General features: G+C 37.2%; 2 pseudogenes; one reads left to right on the top strand and one right to left on the bottom strand.

Moving 5' to 3' along the window:
- Positions 1-13,056, top strand: part of LOC112822662 (cytochrome c oxidase subunit 6A1, mitochondrial pseudogene) — an 824,062-nt pseudogene that overhangs the window by 423,508 nt on the left and 387,498 nt on the right.
- Positions 355-472, bottom strand: LOC112835183 (5S ribosomal RNA; annotated as a pseudogene).

Here is a 13,056-nt window from a genome sequence, read left to right as displayed (position 1 = left end):
TGTGTGTGTGTGTGTGTGTGTGTGTGTGTGTGTGTGTGTGTGTGTGTATGTTTTTGGTTACCATGATGTTCATATACAACATCCTAAGAACACAGCAGTCTAAATTAAGTTGATGGTAATTTATGTTCAAACACATTCTAAAAAAAAAATTCTTCTTTAATCCCTCCTCCATGTTTTATGTATATGCTGTCATATTTTAAATCTTTTTATTCATAATCTTTTTACATCTAATTCTGGCCTTTTCTTTTCCATTCAACAAAGTCCCATCAACACTTTTTGTAAGGTTGGTGTAGTGGTGATAAACTTATTTAAATGTTGTCTGTCTGGGGAACTCTTTATCTCTCCTTCAAGTCTAGACTACAGCAACCAGTATTCCCAGGTGGTCTCCCATCCAAATACTAAACAGGCCCAAGCCCGCTTAGCTTCCAAGATTAGACGAGATAGGCATGTTCAGGGTGGTATGGGCATAGACTATCCTTCAATTCTCAATGATAAACTTGCTGGGTGGAGTATTCCTTGCTATATATATATTTTTTGTTCCTTTCAGCACTTTGAATTTACCATGGCAGTCCCTTCTGGAATGTATATTTTCTGCTGAAAAATTATCTGATAGTCTTATGGGTTTTCCTTGTATGTAACTTTTTCTTTTGTTCTGGCAAGATATCTAAAGCCAAAGTAGGTGTTATCTGGGGTGTACCAGGGTGCTCAGAACATGGGGTGTCCTGGCTGAGCTACTAGAGACAAGGCTGGCACAGGTAGGGGTGTTCTGGGATACTCTATGGAGGTGGAATGGCTGGGGCTGGCTTAGATTAGCAGTCTGGATCTCGGTGAGTGGGGAGGCATGTTAGGGTATCCAATATATGCACTGGTTTGTGTTTTCAAAGTGGTGGAGGGAGTGTAGACCCTGTTTGTCAGCACCTCCCACTCAGACAGTTCCAGCAACTTGCTATTCATTTGGTGGAGTTGTAGGGCTGTCTCTATCATATGCTAGTTGTTTTTTTATATCACAGCTTTTTTTTTTCTCTGTGCCCCAGGGTGCCTGGAGCTGTTGTGAGCTACAGTACCCAGGGCTTACTGAGGCATCAAGCTGATTAAGGCACCTGAGCTATCCTACCATTCAGTTATTAAGGTGGAGGGAGAGCATAAACCTTGTCCACTAACTCTGCCCAACCAAAGAACATTCCAGCAGCTCTCCTGACATTTGGTAAAGTTCTAGAGCTGGTTCTTTTATATACTAGTTTCTCTTTTAAACCACAGCTATTATTCTACGCCCCAGTGTTTCCAGAGCAGTGATGGCCTAGGGGACCTGGGGCTTGAGAAATCAGCAAGCTGGCTATCAAGTCTGGACCCTGCTTCAGTCTGCATTTTCAAGGTGGAGAAGGGAGTATAAATTATGACATTTTCTCATCGCTTTGACCCAGTGAGTGCTCCTCTACAGTTTGACAGAGTTCTGGAGATGGTTATTCTATAGGCTACCCACTTTTTCAAACTGTGTTTTTTTTCTTTGCCCAAGGAATACAAATCTGCTGCAGGTTCCCCGGTACTATCCCTCCCCACTAAAGTTTACAGTATGAGGGTAGGAGGTTCCTTCATTGTTGTGTCTCCATCTTTCTTAGCTCTACTCTCTTGCTCTTCTCTTTTGCTGTTCTCACTTTTGTTGTGCAAAAACTATTTAGTGAGACTGCAGTTCTGCTTCAGGAAGAATTGCTCTATAAATAAGTATAGTTTGTTTTGTACCAAGGAAGAGGTGAGTTCAGGGTCTTCCTACATTGCCATCTTGGACTAGAAACAGCTTTTATGTTTTTATTACGCTGATTAGTGTCTTTTCATTTCAGCGTGAAGAACCTTTTTTCAAAATTTCTTGAAAAACTAGTCTAGCAGTGATAAATTCCATAGATTTTGTCTGAAAAAGCATTTATTTACCCTTCAAATCTGAAGGATTACTTTTCTGGATAAGGTATTCTTTACTGGCAATTTTCATCTTTCTACACTTTGGTTATGTCATGATGCTTTCTTCTGGCTTGTGTTTCTACAAAGAAATTTCCTGATGGCAAAATGAGGGTTCCTTAGTAGGTTTCTGTTTCTTTCTTTGTTTCTTTGTTTCTTTGTTTCTTTCTTTCTTTGTTTCTTTCTTTCTTTCTTTCTTCTTTCTTTCTCTCTCTCTTTCTTTCTTCATTTTTCCCCTTTGGCTGACTTTAAGTTTCTTCCTTTATCATTGATTTCTGATAGTTTCAATATAATGTATTTTGGAGTAGTTCTTTTTGCATTGAGACAATAGAGTGTTCTGTTAGCTTCATGGATTTGTATGTCTAAGTACTTCCCTATTATTAAAATGACCTCTTCAATTATTCCTTTAAATAGACTCTCTGCATCCTTCTCTTACTCTTCTTTTGGAATCCCAATTATTTGAATATTTGCCTTTCTGATAGTATCTGATAGTTTTAGCATGGTTTCTTCACTTTTAAAAAAAATCTTAGTTCTCAGGGAGGAGGAAAAGATGGCGGAGGAGTAGGGGAGCCTATTCCAACCAGCCCCCTGAATTGAGCTGGATATCTACCAGAGAACTCTGAACATCCACAAAATCAGACTGAGATGTAAGAAGATATATCTGGAACTCTACAAACAGAATATCACAGGTGTATGGTTTTGAGATATAAAGCAGGGAGCTGTGATTCACAGGCAGATATCAGAAGATAAATAGAAGGGCGAGGGAGCTGTCGGGATCCTGCACCACTGGTGAGTGATAGCCTCCTGTGCTGGGGACAGGGCACAGACTTGCAGACCAATAGCAGTGGGGAAAAGACTTTAGGGAAGCCCCTTGGACTGAAACCTGGAGTGGCCGGGCCACACATGCTAACTGGGGATGGCTGGTGGTTTTAGAAGCACAAAGGGCAGAGACGTGACCTGAACTGAAGATGAAGACTAGGAGTGCAGCTGAGGGGCACACAACCCAGGACGCTGCAGTTTATAGAAGCACAGACAGAAATGGAAATAGTGTGGCCTGGAGAGCTCACGGAAGAACAGACTGCAATCTCTACTCTGAGGCAGAGGGTTGGAATCAATGTCTTCTCTGACTCTTGGAAGAGACGTGGAAAGCCACCAGGGAAAGCCACCAGAGAACCAAAGCCCCCAAAAAACCAGTTTCCACTGAGCCCATCCTCTGTGACAGTGGGAAGGGCAACTCTGTCCAAGCAAGGTTGCCTGAGTAGCAGCAGCAGGCCCCTCCCCCAGAGGACAGGCTAGAAGAACAAGTGGCCAACAACCTTAAGGCCCCTAGAAAACAGGACCATCTTGCTTGGGTGGTGGTTAATAATTTGGACTCTCTACATTTCCTCAACTACCCCTCAACAAAATGACTAGAAGGAAGAACCCCCAAAATAGGAAAGACTGAGAGACTGACTTCTGTCACAGATTTACAAATGGACACAGATATACCCAATATGTCGGAAATGGACTTCAGGGTAGCAGTTGTGAAGACAATAGCTAGAATGGAGAAATTGATTAATGGCAACATAGAGTCTCTAAGGGCAGAAATGAAAGCTGAACTGGTGGAGTTTAAAAATCCTACCAATGAGATCCAGTCTAATCTAGATAATCTAACAGCTAGGGTAAACAAGCAGAAGAACGAATTAGTGATCTAGAAGACCAATTAATACAGAAGAGGGAAAAGAGGAGGCCAGTGAAAAACAACTCAAAATCCATGAAATAAGTGACACCATGAAAATTTCCAGTATCAGAATTATTCAGATCACTGAGGGGGTGGAGAGAGAGAAAGGACTAGAAGATATATTTGAGCAAATCATAGTTGCGGACTTCCTTAATTTGGGGAAGGAAACAAACATTCGTGTCATAGAGGCAGAGAGGACCTTTCCCAAGATCAAGGAAAACAGGCCAAAGCCCCGCATGTAAATAGTAAAACCCGCAAATCCTAGAACCAAGGAAACCATCTTAAGGGCAGTTAGAGGAAAGAGATTCCTTACGTACAGAGGGAGGAACATCAGAATAATGTCAGACCTATCCACAGAGACCTGGCAAGGCAGAAACGGCTGGCAAGACATATTCAGGGTACTAAATGAGAAGAACATGCAGCCAAGAATACTTGACTGGCAAGGCTGTCATTGAGAACGGATGGAGAGAAGAGGAACTCCCAAGACGGGCAGAAGCTACAAGAATATGTGACCACTAAGCCAGGCCTGAAAGAAATATTAAGGGGGGTTTTATAAAAGGAGAAAGACCCCAAGAGTGATATAAAACAGAAAATTACAGGGACAATCTATAGAAACAAGGAATTCACAGGCAACAGGAAGAAAATAAATTCATATCTTTCAATAATCACTCTCAATGTGAACAGCCTAATATTCCATAAAATGGCACAGGGTTGCAGGTTGAACAAAAAGAACGGACCCATCCATATGCTGTCTACAAGAGACTCATTTTGACCTAAAGATACATCCAGACTGAAAGTGGAGGGATGGAGATCCATCTTCCATGCCATCGGACCTCAAAAGAAAGATGTGGTAGCAGTTCTCATGTCAAACTAATTAGATTTTAAGCTAAAGACTGTAGTTAGAGACGCAGAAGGACACTATATAATTCTTAAAGGGTCTTTCCAACAAGGAAATCTAACAATTCTAAATATCTATGCCCCCAGCATGGGAGCAGCCATCTACATAAGCCAACTTTTAACCAAAATAAAGAGACATATTGATAATAATACATTAATTGTAGGAGACCTCAATACGCCGCTCTCAGCAACAGACAGATCATTTAAGCAGAAAATCAACAAAGAAACAAGAGCTTTGAATGACACACTGGACCAGATAGACCTCATAGATATTTACAGAACATTCCACCCTGAAACAACAGAAAACACATTCTTCTCGAGTGCACTTGCAAATATCTCCAGAATAGACCACATACTGGGTCACAAATCAGGGCTCAACGGATACCAAAAATTGAGATTATTCCCTGCATAGTCTCAGACCACAATGCTTTAAAACTGGAACTCAGTCTCAGGAAAAATCTTGGAAGAAATTCAAACACCTGGAATCTAAAATCACCCTGCTCAAGAATGTTTGGGTCAACCAGAAAATCAAAGAACTTAAACAATTCATGGAAACCAATGATAATGAAAACACATCAGTCCAAAACCTATGGGATACTACAAAGTTGGTCCTAACCATCCAAGCATCACTCAAAAAAATAGAAAAATCCCGAGTTCACCAACTAACTCTCCACCTTAAAGAACTAGAGAAAAAGCAACAAATGATGCCAAAGCCATGCATTAGAAGAGAAATAATTAAGATTAGAGCAGAGATCAATGAATTAGAAACAAGAAACACAGTAGAGCAGATCAACGAAACTAGAAGTTGGTTCTTTGAAAGAATTAATAAGATCAAGAAACCACTGCCCATACACATCCAAAAGAAAAGAGAAAGGACCCAAATTAATAAAATTATGAATGAAGAGGGAGAGATCACGACTAACACCATGGAAATAGAAACAATAATTAGAAATTGTTATCAACAACTCTATGCCAATAAATTGAGCAACCTGGGAGAAATGGATGTCTTCCTGGAAACCTTTAAACTCCCAAGACTGAAACAGGTAGAAATTGACAACCTGAATAGGCCAATAACCAGAAACGAGATTGAAGCAGTGATCAAAAACCTCCCAAAAAACAAGAGTCCGGGGCCTGATGGATTCCCTGGGAATTCTACCAAACATTCAAAGAAGAAATAATACCTATTCTTCTGAAGATGTTTCAAAAAATAGAAACAGAAGGAAAACTTCCACTCATTCTATGAGGCCAGCATTACCTTAATCCCCACACCAGGCAAAGACCCCATCAAAAAGAATTTCAGACCAATATCGCTGAAAAATATGGATTCCAAAATCCTCAACAAAATCCTAGCTAATAGGATCCAATACAGTAAAAGGATCATCCACCACGACCAAGTAGGATTTATCCCCAGGATGCAAGGATGGTTCAACATTCGCAAATCAATCAATGTGATAAAACACATTAATAAGGGGAGAGAGAAGAACGATATGGTCCTCTCAATTGATGCAGAAAAAGTATTTGACAAAATACATCATCCTTTCCTGATTAAAACTCTTCAGAGTATAGGGGTAGAGGGAAAATTTCTCAATTTCATAAAACCCACCTATGAAAATCCCACAGCGAATATCATCCTCAAAGAGGAAAAAATGAGAGCATTTCCCTTAAGATCAGGAACACGTCAAGGATACCCACTCTCACCACTTTTCTTCAACATAGTACTGGAAGTCCTAGCAACAGTAGTCAGACAACAAAAAGAAATAAAAGGTATTTAAATTAGCAAAAAAGAAGTCAAACTCTCTCTCTTCACAGACATAATACTTTATGTGGAAAATCCAAAAGACTCCACCCTCAAATTACTAGAACTCATACAGCATTTCAGTAATGTGGCAGGATACAAAATCAATGCACAGAAATCCGTTGCTTTCTTATACACTAAAAATGCAACTGTAGAAAGAGAAATTAGAGAATCAATTGCATTTACAGTAGCACCAAAAACCATAAGATACCTCAGAATAAACCTAACCAAAGAGGTAAAGGGTCTATACTCTAGGAAGTACAGAACACTCATGAACGAAATTGAAGAAAACACAAAAAGATGGAAAAACATTCCATGCTCATGGATCATAAGAATAAACATTGTTAAAATGTCTATGCTCCCCAGAGCAATTCATACCTTCAAGCCATCCCAATCAAAATTCCAATGACATTTTTCAATGTGCTGGAACAAACAATCCTAAATTTTTTATGGAATCAGAAAACACCCCGAATTGCCAAGTAAATGTTGAAAAAGAAAAACAAAGCTGGGGGCATCACGTTGCCCGATTTCAAGCTAAATTACAAAGCAGTGATCACCAAGACAGCATGTTCCTGGCACAAAAACAGACATATAGACCAATGGAACAGAATAAAGATCCCAGATATGGACCCTCAACTCTATGGTCAAATAATCTTCGACAAAGCAGGAAAAAATATGCAATGGAAAAAAGACATTCTCTTCAATAAATGTTGCTTGGAAAATTGGACAGCTATATACAGAAGAATGAAACTCAGCCATTCTTTAACACCATACACAAAATAAACTCAAAATGGATGAAAGACCTCAATGTGAGATAGGAATCCATCTAAATTATACGGGAGAACATAGGCAGTTAACCTCTTCCACATAGGTCACAGCAGCCTCTTTCAAGATACATCTCCAAAGCCTAGTTAAACAAAAGCAAAAATGAACTTTTGGGACTTCATCAAGATAAAAACTTCTGCACATCAAAGGAAACAGTCAACAAAACAAAGAGGCAACCCATGGAATGGGAGAAGATATTTGCAAATGACACTACAGACAAAGGGCTGGTATCCAAGATCTATAAAGAATTTCTCAAACTCAACACCCAAAAAACAAATAACCCAGTCAAAAATGGGCAGAAGACATGAACAGACACTTATCTGAAGAAGACATACAAACGGCTAACAGACACATGAAAAAATATTCAACATCATTAGCCATCAGGGAAATTCAAATCAAAACCACACTGAGATGTCACCTTACACCATTTAGAATGGCAAAAATTGACAAGGCAAGAAACAACAAATGTTGGAGAGGTTGTGGAGAAAGGGGAACCCTCTTCACTGTTGGTGGGAATGCACATTGGTGCAGCCACTTTGGAAAACATTGTGGAGGTTCCTCAAAAAATTAAAAATAGAGCTACCCTATGACCCCGCAATTGCACTACTGGGTGTTTACCCCAAAGACACAGATGTAGTGAAAGAAAGGCCATATGCACCCCAGGATTTATAGCAGCAATATCTGCAATAGCCAAACTGTGGAAAGAGCTGAGATGCCCTTCAACAGATGAATGGATAAAGAAAATATGGCCCATATATACAATGGAATATTACTCAGCCATCAGAAGGATGAATACCCAATTTTTGCATTAACATGGATGGGACTGGAGGAGATTATGCTAAGTGAAATAAGTCAAGCAGAGAATGTGAATTATCATATGGTTTCACTTATTTGTGGAACCAAAGGAATAGCATGGAGGCCATTTATATATATATATATATATATATATATATATATATATATATATATAGTGAAATATTACTCAGCGATAAAAAAGAATGAAATCTTGCCATTGCAACAACATGGAGGAGCTATAGAGTGTTATGCTAAGTGAAATAAGTCAGAGAAATACAAATATCATCAGTGTCTTATAGTTTTCAGTGTACGCGTCTTTCACCTACTTGGTTAAATTTATTTTTAGGTATTTTATTCTTTTTGTTACAAGTGTAAATGGGACTGTTTACTTACTTTATTTTTTTGATAGTTCATCATTTGTGTATAAAATGTAACAAATTTCTTTATATTGACTTTGTATCCTTCATCTTTAACGAATTCATTTTTTAGTTCTGAGAGTTTTTGAGTGCAGTCTTTAAGTTATTCTATGTATAATATCATGCCATTTACACATAATGACGGTTTTACTTTTTCCTTTCAAATTTGGATGAGCTTTCTTTCTATTTCTTGCCTAATTGCTCTGGTTAGTATTTTCTATACTATGCTGAATAAAAGTGGTATTACCCTGCATCCTTACAACTCTTTCTGACATGAAGAAATTGATAATCTGAGGGGTTGATCACAGTCACATAATCAGGACTATGGCAGAACTAGGGCTGGACCACGGGTCTCTTTACTTCAAGTTTAGTTTTATACACCACACCATGTTGCTTCTGGGTACAATAAATGTTCCCTGCCTTTCACCACCACTAACATATATCAATATAACAATCTGAAAATATGACCTCTAGTGCTTTCCATGTGAGGCTTCCATCTCACCAGTGCATTTTATGTAAACCAATACTAATGCCATGGAAATTTCTATAGCAGTCCATGAGAAAGGTTTCCTAAAGAAGTCTTACATATGGACAGGAAGACACTTTACTTTTCATTACAGCATAGGTACACATAGCATCAATAGTCAACAAAATGATCCTTTGTTGGAGTTAAGGGAGACAACATCTTTATTTATCAAGAACAAAACTAATCATATCTTGGAAGGAGGACTTAGTCCTCCTAGTGCTCCTTATATCTGTTCCAACCTTTGAGACAGCTAAAGTAATGGTTATAAGCACAATCTTTCCCAGAGATTTCTCAGCAGACTTCCCCTGATGTCTGATTGGCCAGGCTTCAACATATACTCATTCATGAATCAATTATTGGAAAGGAGAATAAATGGAATTCTTGTGATTGCCTTAGTCTACTCAGAATTTCCTTCAGTCTGAGGAAAGACCAGGTTTTGTGGAGTAAAAAAAATTGGGGCTCCTGTAAATAGAAATAAGAAAAAGAATTACAATAAGGTAGGCAATCAGTAATATTCCTACAGTTATTTCCCAAAGAAAACAATGTATTAACATTATTTTCAGTTAAATCCTATTGATTTTTTCAGTAAATTACTGCAACTTTGGGACTCTTCAAAGCAGAGAAACTATTTGGAAATTCTTTTTTTTTAGACTTCAGCTTTAGATTTTTCTATATATATATATGTATGTATATATATGTGTATATATATATATATATATATATATACCATTGTCATTTTAATAAGGCTTATTTTAATGGATAAAATAGCCTTGGTTCTTCAATTCATTTATCTTTAGCACTTCTTTGTTTACAAATACAGCTATAGGTTCAGGTAGAGAACTGAGGGAATACAGCTGTGTTGGGCTTCAAAAACAATGTCCAAACAAATTTTCAGATTTGAGTTTTCAATAATTTTAATCATATAAAATCTCTACATTGTGTTCTGAAGCAGTCCTTTTATAAAAGTGCTATTTTCTTGAAGAGAGAGAAAAGGGGGTAGAAGATTAATTTGGGGAAATAATAGCTGAAAATTTCCCTAATCTGGGGAGGAAAACAGACATTCAGATCCAGGAGGCACAGAGAACTCCCATCAAAATCAACAAAATCAGACCAACACCAGGACATATTATAATTAAATTTGCAAAATACAGTGATAAGGAAAAAAATAAAAGGAGCAAGAAAAAAGAAGTCCTTAACTTACAAGGAAGACCCATAAGGCTAGCTGCAAATTGCTTACCAGAAACTTGGCAAGCCAGAGGGGAGTGGCATGATATATTCAGAGTGCTGAACTGGAAAAATCTGCAGCCAAGGATACTCTATTCAGCAAGGCTATCATTCAAAATAGAGAGACAAAAAGTTTCCTAGACAAAAGAAAGCTAAAGTTGTTCATGACCACTGAACAGGCCCTGAAAGAAACATTAAAAGGAACTCTTTGAGTGGAAAGATTAAAAGTGAAAAAAACATGAAAGGAAGAGAGAAGATCCCCATAAAAGACAAAACAAGTAATAAAATGGCAATACACCCATATCTATCAATGACTACTCTGAATGTAAATGGAAAACTTCCAAATTTATTCTATGAGGCCAGAATTACCCTGATACCAAAACCAGATAAAGACTCCACACCAATATCCTTAATGAATATGGATACAAAATTTCTCAAAAAATACCAGCAAACCAAATCCAACAGTACATTAAAAGAATCATTCACCATAGTGAAGTGGGATTTATTCCTGGGCTGCAAGAATGGTTTAATATTTGTAAATCAATCAACATGATATACCACATTGATAAAAGAAATCGTAAGAACCATATGATCTCAGTAGGTACAGACAAAGCATTTGGCAAAGTACACCATCCATTTCATGATAAAAACCCTCAACAAGGTAGGTTTAGAGGGAATTTACCACAACATAATAAAGGACATGTATGAAAAACCTACAACTAATATCATCTTCAGTGGGGAAAACCTAAGAGCTTTTCCTTGATGGTCAGGAACAAGACAGAGATGTCTACTCTCACCACTGTTATTTAACATAGTACTGGAAGTCCTAGCCACAACAATCAGAGAACAAAAACAAATAAAAGACATCCAAATCAGCAAGGAAGAAGTCAAACTTACACTATTTGCAGATGGCATGATATTCTATATAGAAAACTCAGAAGACTCCACCAAAAAAAAAAAAAAAAAACAAAAAACAAAACCAAAACCTTGTAGAACTGATACATGAATTCGGTGTAAAGTCACAGGATACAAAATTGATGTGCAAAAACCTGTCACATTTCTATACACCAATAATGAAACAGCAGAAAGAGAAATCAAGAAATCAGTCCAGTTTACAATTGCATCAAAAACCATAAGGTACCCAGGAATAAACCTAGCCAAAGAGGTAAAATATCTGCACTCTGAAAACTAAAACATCAACGAAACAAATTGAAGATGACACAGAGATATGGAAAGCCATTTTATTTAGCATATTAATATGATGAAATACAGTGATTATTTTTGGAATTTTGGAAAAGACATATTTTAGGGAAAAATTTTACGTTTGTGATGTATCCCACCTTTTATGTAATGTTGGATTCTATTTGCTAATATTTGGTTAGGGATATATGTTCATGAGATATATTGGTTTAAATTTTCTTTCATGTTATGTCTTTTTTTTTAAGATTTATTTAGGGGTACCTGGGTGGCTCAGTCAGTTAAGCATCTGCATTCAGCTCAGGTCATGATTTCAGGGTCCTGGAATTGGGCCCTGCCTTGGGCTTCCTGCTCAGCAGAGAACCTGTTTGTCCCTCTTCCTCTGCTCCTCTCCCTGCTAGTTCTCTGTCCCTTTCTCTCTCTCTCAAATAAAACCCCAGGTGCACCTCATGTTTATCTGGCTTTGGTACTAGGGAAACATAGGCCTTATAAAAAAATAAAATATATGCTTTCCAATTGTATTTTATGAATCAGTTTATTTTAGTCTCATGATAGTTATTTGTTAAAAGATTCATGCAATTCATAATGAAACCATCGGGCCTAAAGTTTTTTTTTTTCTTTTTAAGATTTTAAGTTATAGGGGCACCTGAGGGGCTAAGTTGGTTAAGCATCTGTCTCTTGGTTTTGGCTTAGATAATGATCTTAGGGTTGTGAGATCCAGCCGAGCCCTGTGTCGGACTCCTGCTGGTCATGGAACCTGCTTAAGATTCTCTGTCTCCCTTTCCCTCTGCCCCTCCCTCCCATTGCATGTGCTTTCTCTTTCTCTCAAATAAATAAATAAATAAATAAATAAATAAATAAATAAAATATTTTTTAAAAAAGATTTTAAATTATAAATTCAATTTATTTACTAAATATATGGATATTCATATAATCTATTTCAAATAGGAAAGTTGTGGTAGATTGTGCACTGCAATGATTGGTCAATCTTAGCTATTGTCTTCAAATCTATGGGCAGAAGATTAACCATGTTGTTTTCTTATTTTCCACTCAATATTTGTAGCAGTATTCCCTTTCACTCTTGTTATTGGTAATTTGTGCCTTCTTCCCTCTTTTTGCTTGGTTAGCCTGGCTAGAGAGTTATCAATTTTATTGATCTTTACAAAGAATATAATTTTGGTTTTATTGATCCTCTCTATTCATTTTGTGATTGCATTTTCACTTACTTCTGCTCTGATTTTTATTTCCTCCCTTCCATTTACATGAGGCTTAATTCTGTCTTGGTCCCTAGTTTCTATCTAACTGTGGACAAAGGTTATTATTTAGATCTTTCATTTCTAATATATTAATAAAATGTATACATTTCCTTCCCATAATTTTAGTGTAATGTATTTTAGTTTTTATTTAGTCAAAATATGGTTTTAAAAAATTTTCCCTAGACTTTATTTTTGACCCATGATTTATTTACAAATACAGTGTTTAATCTTTAGATATTGCCAATTTTCAGGTAACTTTATGTGACTTATTTGTAGTTTAATTTCATGATGATCTGAGAGTCTGCATTTTATGATTTCATTTTTTTTAAAGTTTCTTAAGATTGTTTTATAGACTGATGCCTAGGTGATTCAATTGATAAAATATTTACCTTGGACTCAGGTCATATTCTCAGGGTCCTGGGATGGAGCAATAGATAGGGCTCTTTGTTCAATAGGGA

This window comes from Callorhinus ursinus, unplaced genomic scaffold (assembly GCF_003265705.2).
Source record: "Callorhinus ursinus isolate GAN/ISIS: 27379988/994484 unplaced genomic scaffold, GSC_fseal_2.0 scaffold40, whole genome shotgun sequence".
NCBI lineage: Eukaryota > Metazoa > Chordata > Mammalia > Carnivora > Otariidae > Callorhinus > Callorhinus ursinus.
Note: the sequence above shows the minus strand (reverse complement) of the source record. Positions and strands in the feature narration are given on the sequence as shown.